This window comes from Dreissena polymorpha, chromosome 9, assembly GCF_020536995.1.
Source record: "Dreissena polymorpha isolate Duluth1 chromosome 9, UMN_Dpol_1.0, whole genome shotgun sequence".
NCBI classification, from domain to species: domain Eukaryota; kingdom Metazoa; phylum Mollusca; class Bivalvia; order Myida; family Dreissenidae; genus Dreissena; species Dreissena polymorpha.
In genome coordinates this window covers 91,183,501-91,197,889 of record NC_068363.1, presented here as the reverse complement: position 1 = coordinate 91,197,889, position 14,389 = coordinate 91,183,501, and the positions used below count along the sequence as shown (strand labels likewise).

Genomic DNA, 14,389 nt, shown 5'->3' with positions numbered 1-14,389 from the left:
TTCCCTTTTTTTGTATTTTTAGCTCACCTGAGCGCAAAATTGTCCTAGTGAACTTTTACTACTGCCTGTCTGTTGTGTGTTCATGTCATAATTTTTTCTGTCAAGAGACTTCTTTTTAAACCAATTTGTATATGTTGACGAAACAGGAATGATTTCTGAGTGACCCCCACATTCACAGGTATTTACATCGTTTAAGTCCAACCATTTTAGCTCACCTGAGAACAGTGTGCTGAGTCGAGTGTGCTCATGGTCAGCTTTTGTGATCGCCATTGTGAATTATGCAACATCAACATTTGCCTTGTTAACACTCTAGAGGCCATATTAATTGTCCGATCTTCATGAAATTTGATTAGATTTGTGCCAATGATATCTTGGACCAGTTCAAAAATGGTTCCAGTTGGTTGAAAAACATGACGGCCAGGGGCGGGGCTTTTTTTCCTTAAATGGCTATAGTTAAACCTTGTTAACACTCTTAAAAGTCAATTTTTTTTCCAATCTTCATGAAACCAGGGACTACCCTAGGCCTTAAAAATAGGGCGAAGTGACTTCTCATTTTTTCTGAAATATATGTTATTTGATTTGGCTTCATGACACACAGAAAAATGCCAAAGTCCTTTGTCATCACACACATACCAGTCAAAACTGGCCTGATTCAAGTTTTTTTTTAAATTTCTTTTTAGGAGTTAACTCAGTTTCTGAGTCTACATCTGAATCTACTGAATCAATCTTTCGTTTTTCACCACTATTAACACTTCCTGATTTGAGAAAACCAAATCCACATAAAGTCTTTTGCGACATTTTCACAATTTAACATAACATTTATCCATCAATCAAAATTTACAGAATAAAAAATTAACTGTGATTCCAGTTTATATCAGATGGGTTATTATTGGTGGATTAACAAACTGACAAAACTCGCTGGATTTAATACAGTATTGGATCTGCATAATTAACAGTTTGTCAATCAATTATCACGAAATCATTAGACAACTTGCGGCACGCGCGAAGAGGCACAAGTAAGTTGTTATAGCAACCAATATTAAGCCACTGCTTTGTCGCGGTCAATTAGCGATCTGTGCTGGGGGTAAATTGTGTAACCTTTAGATAAACAACAATAATAAACTTGCAAATCACCTGCGGGCGGTAGCACGCCTTAGCAAAGATAAGCAGGCCGCTTGATTTTTGTTTTTCCGGTCTTGCTTACTCAAAAATTGGGTGACTTGATCTTCGCTTTTCTGGGCTATATATATGGCTATAGTAAATCCTTGTTAACACACTAGAGGCCATATTTATTGTCCAATGGAACTTCGACAAAAGATAAGTCTCAATGATATCTTGGATGAGTTCGAAAATGATTCAGGTCGGTTGAAAAAAATGGACGACAGGGGGCGGGCATTTTTTCCTTATATGGCTATAGTAAAACCTTGTTAACACTCTAGAAGCCACATTTATTGTCTGATCATCATGAAACTTGGTCAGAAGATTTGTCCTATTGATATCTTGGACGAGTTTGAAAATGGTTCCAGTTGCTTGAAAACCTGGCCGCCAGGGGGTGGGGCATTTTTCCTTATGGCTATAGAAAAATCTTGTTAACACTCTGGAGCAACATTTATTGTCCAATCTTCATGAAACTTGGCCAGAAGATTTGTCCTAATGATATCTTGGACAAGTTTGAAAATGATTCCAGTTGGTTTAAAAACATGGCCGAAAGGGGTCAGGGCATTTTGCCTTATTTGTATATAGTATTTGTTAAAACTCTTACAGTCACATTTATTGTCTAATCTTCATGAAAATTGGTTAGAACATGTGTAATAATATATCTTGGATGAGTTTGAAAATGGTTCCAGTCTGTTGAAAAACATGGCCACCAGGGGGTGGGGAATTTATCCTTACATGGTTATCATAAAACCTTGTTAGCACTATAAGTTACATTTACAGTTCACTCTTCATGAAACTTGGTCAGAACATTTGTTCTAATGATATCTTGGGCTGCACAGAACAGGTCATTTCCTTTGTATCTCAGGTGAGTGACTTTTGTTAGGTAAGTTAATAAATGGGTGACTATATAGTCCATAATTGAAAACAAACAAATAAAAAAACAGGGCATTATTCTGTCAAAACCAGTTGCAGCCAAGATTATTTTCTGTAACTTTTCACAGTTTTACTACTACGAGTTCATTAAGTATCATTAACATTACCACGCTTTGTTTTATTATTCCCAAAGCGTAAAAACGCTTCATTTATTATTACATGAACAAAGATTTTGAGATAGCGAAAGTAATAAAATAGAGTTGTTTTTTAACAAGCCTCATATATTATCCCATTAAGATAAACAAGCTTCATTTATAATGTATTATCCCTTGATCAAAGTCACGTTTCATGTAGTATGTTATTAGCTAACGAACTAACGCTGAATTTCAAATACCACGCTTTTAAGAATGTTTACGCGTTTCCAAAACACAAAACCCTGTTGGGAAAACTTAAAGCCATCTAAAAATTAAGGTTTTTAACTGTTAAAGTTTGAAGCAGATTCACGTTGTATTTGAAAACACTAGCTTCAGGACGTAAAAGAACAGACCAAGGGCCATAATTCTGCCAAATCTTGTTGCAACCAAAATTCATGATTTTATGATCATAATTAAATTCACTCAACTAGGATAGTTTGATTCACAGAGAAGTTAAGAAATTGAAAATACAAACTTTGGAATGTACTAATGAATGGACCAGAAAGAGCAATACATTATGTCTCTCAATCCACATTAGGGGCTTAATTAATATGTGGGGGCCATACAAATATGAGAACTCATGTGTCAACATGACGTAACAAACCTAATCAAAGTACTGACAGTACTGGTGTGACGATGCTTTTGAAGAGGATTGATCTAAAAGCATCTATTTAAGTTTATCTACAGCACCACAATTGTGCATGTGGGTACGAAAATTTTGGGTAGGAAAAAAATGGGTAGGAAAATTTTGGGTACAAAAATTATGCCAAAAAAAAATTGGGTACCAAAAAAGATTTGGTTACGAAAAAAATTGGGTACGAAAAAAAAATGGGTACAAACAAAAATTTGGGTACGAGCAAATATTTGGGTACGGGGTAGTAGTACCCGTGGGGAACTTGATCCATTCAGCGAAACTGGGAGGAGGGTTACATTCTCGATCAAATATAACAAGAAATATCTTCAAAAAGATATTCGACGTGTATTTTCTGTACCACTTATCTTAAAAACAAGATGCGTTTGAGAAACACAATGTCCCCCTATATGATGTTTGACCTTGAAGGATGACCTTGATCTTGACCCTTCACCACTCAAAATGTGCAGCTCCATGAGACACACATGCATTTCAAATATAAAATTGCTAGCTTCAATATTGCAGAAGTGACATTACATGAGCAATTTTGACCCATATATTTGACCTTGAAGGATGACCTTGACCTTTCACCACTCAAAGTGTGCAGCTCCATGGGATACACATGCATGCCAAATATCAAGTTGCTAGCTTCAATATTGCAAAAGTATTCATAAAATAAGCGATTTGGGCCACATATATTTGAACTCTGACCTTGACCTTTCACCACTCAAAATGTGCAGCTCCATGAGATACACATGCATGCCAATTATCAAGTTGCTATCTTCAATATTGCAAAAGTACTCATAAAATGAGCGATTTTGTCCACATAATTTTGACCTCTGACCTTGAAGGATGACCTTGACCTTTCACCACTCAAAATGTGCAGCTCCATGAGATACACATGCATGCCAAATATTAAGTTGCTATCTTGAATATTGAAGTACTGCAAAAGTGTACATTAAATGAGCGATTTTGACCCATATATTTGACCTTTGACCTTGAAGGATGATCTTGACCTTGACCTTTCACCACTCAAAATGTGCAGCTCCATGAGATACATATGCATGCCAAATATCAAGTTGCTATCTTCAATATTGCAAAAGTTATTGCAAATGTTAAAGTTGGCGCAAACCAACCAACCAACAGACCAACCAACAGACAGGGCAAAAACAATATGTCCCCCGCTACTATAGTGGGAGACATAAAAAAAGTTCTGTTACAGTAAAACGTTTGTGGGTTATAACATTAAGTTTCAGAATATAAATTCAAAACTTGACATGCTCTTTTATTTCACATGTATATTATACCAAACTATATATTTTGTTGTTTGCTTTCCTAAGTTAATAATGCTATGTGTACGAACGTGACTTCACATGCCCATGTGCATGAATATATAATTTTTCTCTTTTGATTATTTTTTTTTCTCTAATTCAATAAGCTTAGGCATGTTTGTTCGTTAAGTACGGCAATAATTTCATGATGATTCCGGAAAGCAGGTATGAGCACATAGTCGTAAGAGCACTTGAATATGTTAGTTCGCCCATGAACGCATGGTAAGGTTAACTAAATCTCCGCGATATGACCTAATATGACTGTGTTTAAAACAGCAAACAATATCCAACAAATGAATGAATTATCAAACATAGTATGTGCACTGATGTGGCTCTGTAATTTCTGTTTGAAAAGTTTATTAAATATGCAAAATGAGAAAGCACGCATAAGAGCGAGTTTCACAGATGTCAAACGGCTATAATGTTGTTTATATATCATAGTCGCTACAGTGTTTACAAATGGCAGGTTTGAAATAATTCGTTTTCTTTACACTCATGATCACGTTGAAAGTTAATTATACACGTTTTAATTCGCAATTTATTTACTGAATCATGACAAATGTCAAAAATTAATACAGAAAATGCATAGTTGTTTCATTGATCTATAAACATATAATGGATTGAATATAACTGATTTAAATTTAACGTTTTCAAACTATTATTAAATCTTTTTCCCAGAATATGCTGTCCTATTTATAGCTGAGCTTCCTATACCTTTATCGATGATAATCAGCGAGGTATGCCAATTAGAAACATCGAGCTATCTCAATAGGACTGGCTCGGCCTTTTACATAGGTCGCCATTGTGAAGAATTTTTTCATGGTATGATAACTTTGACGAGCTGCTTCGCAGCATCGTCAAATAGAATATGACACCAAAACCAAGTCAGTAAACTCTCATAACTAAGTTTTAACTTGTTAATCAGTTGCACTACCATTTTGTAATGAAAAATGTTAAGCTTTGAGAATTAAACTGGCTAATAAGTCATTTAAACAAGAGGGCCAAGATGGCCCTAGTTCGCTCACCTGAGAGGAGTTGGTTAATTCAATCTTTACCAAATGTCAAACTTGACCTAGATATTGTCCAGACAAAACATCCTGGTCAAGTTTCATCATTATTAAACCAAAACTCTGTTGTATGGAGTGTTTTTCTTCTTGTAAGATTTGACCTGGTTAACTATATTTTGAGTTTACCAAAACTTTGCTTACATAAATAAATATTATGACCAAGATTCATAAAATCTGAAACAAAATTGTGACCTCTATAGTATTTACATGGATTTTGTATAATATAATGAAAACTTTGACAATCCAAGGGCAATCAGGTGAGCTAAAAGTGTGTTTCACCGATCTGAGCCATTTTCCAATTTGTTCAAGAAATCAATAAAACCAATGTATTGACTAATTTTCACACTTCTATAGTGTTCGATCACAAGGTTTCTCTCTAGTCACATAAGAAAAATTGCTCCCCCCCCCTGGCAGCCATGTTTTTTTACCAATCGGGACCATTTGCAAACTCATGATTTATATATAAAACCAATCCTTTCACTAAGTTTTATGATGATTGGGCAAATAATTTGACTTCTTGAGTGTTCACATGCATTTTTACTATATAAATATAAGAAAACTGCCCCCCCCCCCGGCAGCCATGTTTTTCAATTGACCGGAACCTTTTTAATGGAACTCAACTCTCATATCAAGGAAACAAATGTTTTGACCAAATTTCATGAAAATTGGTCCAAAAATGTGACTTCTAGAGTGTCACATGTTTTCACTTTATACATATAGAGTAAAATGCCCCGCCCACTGGCGGCCATGTTTTTTCACCGATCTGGACCATTTTTTTACTCGTCTGAGATATCAATAAAACGAATGTTTTGACCAACTTTCATGATGATTGGGCAAAAACTGTGACTTCTAGTCAGTGTTTACAAGGTTTCTCTACAGCCAAATAAGGAAAACTGCCCCGCCCACTGGCCGCCATGTTTTTCAACGGACCGGAACCATTTTGGAACTCAACTAGCGTATCAAGAAAACAAATGTTCTGACCAAATTTCATGACAATTGGGCCAAAAATGTGACTTCTTGAGTGGTCACATGTTTACACTATGTACATATAGAGAAAAATGCCCCGCCCACTGGCGGCCATGTTTTTTCACCGATCTGGACCATTTTCGAACTAGCCCGAGATATCAATAAAACCAATTTTTTGCCCAACTTTTATGATGATTGGGCAAAAATTGTGGCTTCTAGAGTGTTTACATGGTTTCTCTATAGCCAAATAAGGAAAACTGTCCCGCCCACTGGAGGCCATGTTTTTCAACGGACCGCAACCACTTTTGAACTCAACCAACATATCATTAAGGCAAACATTTTGACCAAATTTCATGAAAATTGGGCCAAAAAATGTGACTGCTAGAGTGTCACATGTTTTCACTATATACATATAGAGTAAAATGCCCCGCCCACTGGCGGCCATGTTTTTTCACCCATCTCGACCATTTTTGCACTCGTCCGAGATATCAATAAAACCAATGTTTTGACCAACTTTCATGATGATTGGGCAAAAATTGTGACTTCTGGAGTGTTTACAAGGTTTCTCTATAGCCAAATAAGGAAAACTGCCCTAACCACTGGCGGCCATGTTTTTCAACATACCGGAACCATTTTTGAACTCAACCAACATATCGTTGAGGCAAACATTTTGACAAAGTAACATGAAGATTGGGCATGAAATGTGACTTCTACAGTGTTTACAAGGTTTTTCTTTTTTTGACCTATTGACCTAGTTTTTGACCCAGCATGACCCAGATTCGAACTCAATCGAGATATCATTGGGACAAATGTTCTGACCGAATTTCATGAAGATCGGACAAAAAATGTGGCCTCTAGTGTTTACGAACAAATGTGGACGGACAGACGACGGACAAAGACCGGTCAAAAAAGCTCACCTGAGCAATCAGGTGAGCTAAAAAGTATTGCCAAAACTTTGAACCATGCGTTTTCAAAGCTCAACAGTAATTAAACTAACATCAATTGTTAAAGTCATATTGAATAAAACAAGCACTAAACTTTTAAACTTAATGGTGACTCTGAATCTCAAAAAAATAATTAATTCAGTTTAACTGCTATCATACAATCAAAAAAGTAAAAGATTGACTTAATAATAATGCAAACTGCGCTCAAAATAGTAACACCAAACAGCATGCAATTTAAAGATACAACGATAAACATGCACTAGTAATTGCTTGTGCATATTATAATCATGTTCAACCATTTTTATTAACATGTAAATAAATTGCTACATAATGGAATGCAGAAATGTAGTAATGTTATGTAATGTTCCAGTAACAAGCAACAAAAATAATCCAAACCTCAATATCTTCAATAAATGGGATCTACTGAGACGCATCAAAGAATGTCACAGTTTCATTGCCTACAACTTTTGCACTATGCACAGTGTTCTTTGGCACCTCTATCATATCTCCTGGCTGCATAACGACAGTCTCACCATACATGCTAAACTGAAACTTGCCCATCAAGATGGAGTCCTTCTTTGTAATGCTGTGCGTGTGATCTGGAAAGTTTGTGCCTGGTGGGAACTTGTACATGGTACACGTATATCCAAGCTTGCAAAGCTTCTTTTCCATATTCTCTATAGTTAAGGGACCATCAGAAAAGTGTTCCATTTTTCAACCTTAATTTTGCTTCCCATTCCTTAATTCACCTGAAGAATATGATGCTTATATATAGTTTAAACTTGGAATGTGCACTAATTAGTGAGTAACATTCGGCTTCATAAAAAGTAAGGCAATCATCTTAAATGCTTGGCTTTCAATTTGTATTTTGTATCATATTTTTGGTATCGGTATTCTTATACTTTAAAACTAGTATAATGATACCGACAAGGTAGTACAGAAAAAAATTATGCTTCTGACAAAGTCAATATGCTTTTGTTCCCTTGCTCGCTCCCAAGATAGGTGCCAAGACTGAAATCATGGTCTTAATCAGTGCTCCAGCTTGGCCTTTATAATACTAACAAGCAACAGCCACAGCTCAAACAGCCATTATTAAGCCGTAATGTATCATAGGCATATTAATTTCTGGAACCCAATCGTGTTGAGCGTGTGAAATAAACAGGCAAAAAAAGGCAATCATGATTGAATCATGAAACACTCCTTGGTGACCAAATGTAATTGTATCTGAAATGAAAATCAGACCATGTCAGATTGTGGAACCAGTAATACTAGTCTAGTATATAATAATAGTAGTCAAATTGTTGATACATAGTAATCAAGCCCAAAGCAGCGTTATTTGAAATACTAGCATGCATCATATATCTAAGTCTAAAATTTCAGAACAATATTGTAACATATATGCCATTCTTTACATGGCAATCTGGGTTACTGATTTCCATAACATCAGGGATCCGTGGTGGTGCAAAAACAGGACAAAATACTTTTTTAAGAAGGTAAGTGGGCCACAAAAATACTCTTTTAAGAAGGTTAGTGGGGCACAAATACTAAATCGGTCATTTATAACTGGCATATTATGCAATATAATTGTTATGCTCAATAATTAAGAGTGAACTGACTCTTAAGAAAAGCCTTGAATGAGCTGGACATACACTAGTGCATAAAGATTTAAATTCAACAGTCATTTTGATGAAGATTTGTAAAATGACACCCCTGGATTTTCCTCTATCAGACGACACATACTTTACATGTTCATCCAGGGAATAAGCCTAGGCTTTAAAACATGCAATTAAAAACAATTTACCAGATACAGGTATCAAACACTCATAAAACACATTGGTATAACATCTTGACTTTACTTGAGAACTGATAATCAAATCTATTATCTCCTTTTAAATTAATGAACATTTTTAATACATTAAAAATAATATTAACCGGGTATGTACGTTTTTTAAGAATTGCTCTATTTCGATAAATACATACAAGAAATATCTTTTAAAAAGATATTCGGCGTATATCAGACTTTTAAATAAAGGTAGAACATTTTCGTTTAATTTCATAAATTTAAAACAAAGGTTTAAGTATTAATGTGTCCTTTAATCACTTAATAGGTGCATAATCACCACATTAAATGTTTGATAATGATATAAAGCGCATGTATGCATGTAAAGCGCGGATATATTAAACTACATAATAGTGTTTGTACATAAAAATGTTACTACATCATGCACATGAAATCACATATGTGTCCTCACATGACAGACTTTTTACGAATTTACTTCTCCGTCATTGAAACTAATGGTGTACTGATATTTGATAAAGACGTAGTTTTCTTCCCACACATTCTAATAACACTGTTACTACTGTTTCATGCGAAAATTTGTCTAATGGCATATGTGGCCAGTGTAGCTCAAGCCCAGCCTGCGTACTTGCGCAGTCTGGTCGTTGGCTACGCTTTCCTGTATAAAAAGTACGCAAGATTTTGTGGTATCTCCTGAGTTTCCTCCTCAGTATGCATATCATGACAAGACTGCGCGGATGCTCAGGCTTGGCTGAAGCTACGCTGGCAGCATAGTGCATAGGACCCATTTCCAAATGATGCAGGTCTTTAAAAACCACGTAAATTTTTGTAAATGGAGCATCAAATCACAATAATTTCCAATTGAAAATTGCAGTCACACTGATTTATTTATAACTAGCAATGGCACGGCAGAGGCCCACGCGTATCCCCACGCCGCATGTTTGACCCTTGGGCGCCCCAGGGTTGGTAATGGGGCCGTGCATAGTTGAGATTGAGCGTATTGTCATAAGAGATGTTCAGTATCAATTTGAAGTAAATGGGTGTAGAAATGAAGAAGTAATGTAAAATAACCTAAAACAAGAGCTGTCACCATAGGATGACTAAGTTATGCCCCCTATAAACGCTTGATAGAAGTTATGAGCTTTTTTCGAAACTTAAATGCAGATTTCGAAACCTAAACACGGACCCTAAGTTAAAGGTCAAGGTCACTGGGGTCAAAATCTGTGTAGGTATGGAAAGGCCTTGTCCATATACACATGCATGCCAAATATAAAATTGATATCTGAAGCAACATAGAAGTTATGAGCATTTTTCTAAACCTAAACGCAAAGTGTGACGGACAGACAAATGGACAGTCTGATCACTATATGCCCTCCTTTGGGGGCATAAAAATGAGTGAAAATCTCTGACCTGGCCCCACCCCAAACCCCATAACTTTTGACCCAAGGGTCAGATCAAAATTCAAAATAGTGCACTGTGGCACTAATGGCAGGGTTTTTTTTGGCCCGATTTTATAGCCGAAATTCGGCTATGTTCCCAATCCCAAAAAGTATACTTTTTTCCCAAAATGTGGCAAAAAATTCCCAATTTCCAAAAAAAAAAAAAAAAATTGTAAAGAGTTATATCAAATTTAGTATTTCCCTAATCAGTGGACTTTTCGTGTGGAAAAAAAGGCTAATGAATTTATTTACCCAATTTCATGAAAATGCCGATAAAATTCCCAATTCCAAAGCCATGGGCTATCTTCCCAAAAAGTGGAAAAAAAAACCCGACTAATGGTGTGCTCATAGCTACCATGTGTGTAAGTTTCAAGGTTCTAGTGCTAATAGTGTAGGAGGAGATAGTGGCCAGGACGGACGGACAGACGGCGGAGATAGCCACATAATAGATTTCAAATCTAAACGCGGACCCTAAGTTTAAGGTCAAGGTCTCAGTGGTAAAAAATTTCATGCGCATGGAAAGGTCTTGTCCAGATACACATGCATACCAAATATGAAAGCAATATCTGAAGGAACACAGCAGGTATGAGCCTTTTTTCAAATCGCATTCACAGATTTCGAAACCTGAACGCTGACCTCAAGGTCAAGGTCACAGGGGTCAAAAATTGTATGAGCATGGAAAGGTGTTGTCCAGATACACATGCATACAAAATTATGAAAGCAATATCTGAAGGGACACAGAAGTTATGAGCCTTTTTTGAATCACAGTCGCAGATTTCGAAACCTGAAATCTGGCCCCAAGTTCAAGGTCAAGGTTACAGGGGTAATATTTTTTATGCCCATAGAAAGGTGTTGTCTAGATATGAAAGCATACAAAATATGAAAGCAATATCTGAAGGGACACAGTAGATAATACTAGATATGAGCCTTTTTCGAATCGCGGTTGCAGATTTCAAAACCTGAAAACTGACCCCAAGTTCAAGATCAAGGTCATAAGGGTAAAAAATTGTGTGGCATGGATAGGTGTTGTCTAGATACACATGCATTCCAAATATGAAAGCAATATCTGAAGGGACAATGTAGTTATGAGCCTTTTTCGAATCGCGGTCGCAGATTACAAAACCTGAAGACTGACCCCAAGTTCAAGGTCAAGGTCACAGGGGTAAAAAAAATTATGCGCATGGAAAGGTGTTGTCCAGATACACATGCATACTAAATATGAAAGCAATATCTGAAGGGACACAGTAGTTATGAGCCTTTTTCGAATCGCGGTCGCAGATTTCAAAACCTGAAAAATGGCCAGAGTTCAAGGTCAAGGTCACAGGGATAAAAAAATTATGAGCATGGAAAGGTCTTGTCCAGATACACATGCATACAAAATATGAAAGCAATATCTGAAGGGACACAGTAGTTATGAGCCTTTATCGAATCGCGGTCGCAGATTTTGAAACCATAAAACCGACCTAAGTTCAAGGTCAAGGCCACAGGGGTAAAAAGTTGTATGCGCATGGATAGGTTTTGTCTAGATAAACATGCATACCAAATATGAAAGCAATAACTGAAGGGACACAGTAGTTATGAGCTTTTTTCGAATCATGGTCCCAGGAAAATCTCTTATCTGGCCCCACCCTAACCCCCAAAACTTTTGACCCAGGGGTCAGATCAAAATTCCAAATAGTGCAGGGTCGCACATATGCTCATAGCTACCATGTGTGTTAGTTTCAAGGTTCTAGTGCTTATAGTGTAGGAGGAGGTAGTGGCCTGGACGGACAGACAGATGGACAGACGCCGGAGATAACCACAATATCCCCACACTTTTCAAAAAGCGTAGGGATAACAAACTGGCAAAGGCTGATAGCCTATTCTGGCTTGCAGGAAAGATTTTCAGACAGACTTACCACATATGTCAGACATATGTGGCTAGATGATTAAAAGAAGACAAATGGCATTTACCAATAGGTTTTCATTCATTTCTGTAACTAAAATTGGTGTTATTTGAAAGCAATATTGTGTAATCAACATAAGGCGTTTATTGATAGTACATTCCATTTTCCCCTGACAATTTACTGACCCAGTATTGACTATGAAAGTCTTAGGGAATGAGGGATGGGCTTTACCAGTAATGTGTAACTGTAACTGGGCCAAAATCATAGGCGGTTCCAAGGGGGGCATACGCAGCGTACACTCCCCCCCCCCCCCCCTCAAATCGCCAAAGTAAAGTCAATTCTTTTGATTTTTCACACTAACCTAGATCTAAATCATCTATTAAAACTCATAAGGCATGACATGCTCGAGAAATGGTTGTCAAAGCCTTCAAAATCACTAAAATCGTGGAACTTCCAGGGGGCTTAGGCCCCCTGTACCCATAGCAGGGCGTTGCTCTGCACCCACCAGGGGCCCTTGCGACCCCCTGGACCCCCAGCAAATCTTTCAATGTACCCCCCCCTGACCAAAACTCCTGGGTCCGCCCCTAAAAATGTGTATATTTGTTTTGTATGAACATCATGCAGAGAGTAGTCCCCATTTTCTTCACTGTTCAGTGTTACATCCTATACTACAAAGATGCGTAGTTGTTTCTTATGTTCCAATGAGTGGGATTATTCTCAAATTAGCCTATGAAAAGAATGGAGTGTATTCATTCACGATTGCTGGCATTATGTAAAGGTCATATAAGGTGAAAAGCTGGTTAAAATAGCTACGCCAAAAAAACTTATCCAGTCCAATTACGTAACGTTTGCAGAAAGAGACTAACACGAGTTCCACCACGTACATGTATTACAATTGACATCTTAACTAAGTTGTGTGTAGCCTTCACAATGTAAACATTAGACTTATCTGCTCTTACTGTAACGAAAATATAAAACATCTTTGTTAGTCCACCCCACATTCATCTGAGATTTGAAGAATTCATAATTATAACCAATCAAACATGTCATTTGGTAGAATATCATGCTTTAAATGCGCTAAAAGTGAATTTTATTTTGCATACCATTTATGGAGATCACTTTCCCACAAGACTGGTTCCCAATCGGAGTTGTCTTATCAAACTGTAGTTGACTACCAAGATCGGGAGCCAGTAATGAGTAATCTAGGCGCATGTGCAATCTTTTGTTTCCTGTTTCATAGAGCAGTAGAAACGGAGGGCGTTTTTCAAACATTTCACCGTTTTAACTGCTGGTTTTTCAAGGAACGTAAACAATAACATATAAAGGTAAATACTATATCACAAAATGTATGATTCTCCCCATTATATCTGTTAAACAACAAGTGCATGTTAACTTGTGTCGTTCTGACATTCGCTTCCGCAAACTTCATTTGTCATCACCAAACTTTCTAAACTTTGTAGCAATAAACGAATAATAGCTGCCTTCATAATGACACACTTATTCTTATTGCTCATAATTCAATTGAACACATTTTAGTGTATCGAAAAAAATAGATGACACATTACTTGCATAAGTAAGAAATGCAGTAATTATTGTAAATTTGAGTATGATCATGAATAGTTCGATATTTTGCCTGTTGGGTTTATTGCCTAGTAAATCTGATTATTCTGCGTTAACCTTTTGTTTCTTGTAGACGACAAATATTCCCCTTTCTGCAGAATAATTTGCATTGTGTAGCACAATAAGGTCATTTCCAACAGTCATGCTGTTGGGCTAGCTCTTTAGCTACATGGTTAAAGTGTCTGACTACCACTCTGGAGGTTGTGCCTTGTGGGTTCAATCCCCAGATTGAGCTCAGTATTTTCACAATTTCACACCCCAAATCATAACAGTTATCACCATATCATGTCACTTTGCAGCAGTCAACACGGTCCATAAATTTCAGAAGTATTGCTTACACCATGGAAATCTATTAAATACCCACTACCTTAAATTGGCTGGCAAACAGAGCGTCTCATGTCATTTTAAGGAAATATTAAGCAGAAAAAAATGAAAATTTTGTATTAAAACATCTCAATATGCGAAAATCACCAGAATTTTTT

At 36.7% G+C, this 14,389-nt stretch overlaps 2 protein-coding genes across 4 annotated transcripts in view; one reads left to right on the top strand and one right to left on the bottom strand.

Annotated features, from left to right (window-relative positions):
* LOC127843911 (synaptojanin-1-like) overlaps positions 1 to 14,389 on the bottom strand; it is a 222,460-nt gene that overhangs the window by 43,420 nt on the left and 164,651 nt on the right. The gene's annotated exons all lie outside the window — the stretch shown is intronic.
* LOC127843914 (coronin-1C-A-like) overlaps positions 13,468 to 14,389 on the top strand; it is a 52,055-nt gene continuing 51,133 nt past the window's right edge. For all 3 annotated transcript variants that reach the window (XR_008032443.1, XM_052373810.1, XM_052373811.1), the window contains exon 1: positions 13,468 to 13,612. The gene's annotated coding sequence lies outside the window, so the exon portion shown is untranslated. The remainder of the gene's footprint in view (positions 13,613 to 14,389) is intronic.